This window comes from Eimeria tenella, genomic scaffold, assembly GCF_000499545.2.
Source record: "Eimeria tenella Houghton genomic scaffold, Eth_scaff1872, whole genome shotgun sequence".
NCBI lineage: Eukaryota > Apicomplexa > Conoidasida > Eucoccidiorida > Eimeriidae > Eimeria > Eimeria tenella.
In genome coordinates, this window is record NW_013541711.1 from 5044 (window position 1) to 5689 (window position 646).

Consider the following 646-nt stretch of genomic DNA (forward strand, 5'->3'; position numbering starts at 1 on the left):
AGCACACCCAGACGCTGCGGCTGCGGAGCACGAGGCCTCTTTAGAAAGCACTCAGGCGCTGCTCAGCAGCCTGCAGGGTCATTTGCTGCGCTACGGTGCAGAGGAGTCCGAGCAGCAGCAGCAGCAGCAGCAGCAGCAGCAGCAGCACGAAGTTGGGGGGAGGCGCAGCAGGGCGGGAGGGGGGGGCCCCAGCAGCAGGGCAGGCAGCAGCAAACTGGGGGTCTTGGGTGGGTGTGCTGCAGCACGAGATGGGTTTGCTGCTGCGGGGGCGAAGCGCGAGCTGCTGCCCCACAGCGACGCAGCAGCAGCAGCAGCAACAGCAGCAGCAGCAGGGGGGCTGTCCTTGCGGGGCTCGGAGGGGGACTTCTCCCGCGGGCGTTCGCGGCAGCAGCAGCAGCAGCGGCACTTGGCGTCTTCTGTAGCAGCAGGGTCTGTGAGCTGCCCCTCAGCAGCAGCAGCAGCAGCAGCAGCACCAGCAGCAGCAGGCTGTCGGGGCGAAGCAGCAGAAGTTCTAGCGGAGGAAGACATGGTGGGTTTGAGCAGCTGCTGCATGGGGCCCCCCCCCTGCTGCGACTCGCTGGGGGTATCCCTGGGGCCCCCGGAAGAAGACCTGTTGGAGGGGCCCCCAGTGGGGGCCCCCCCCCCC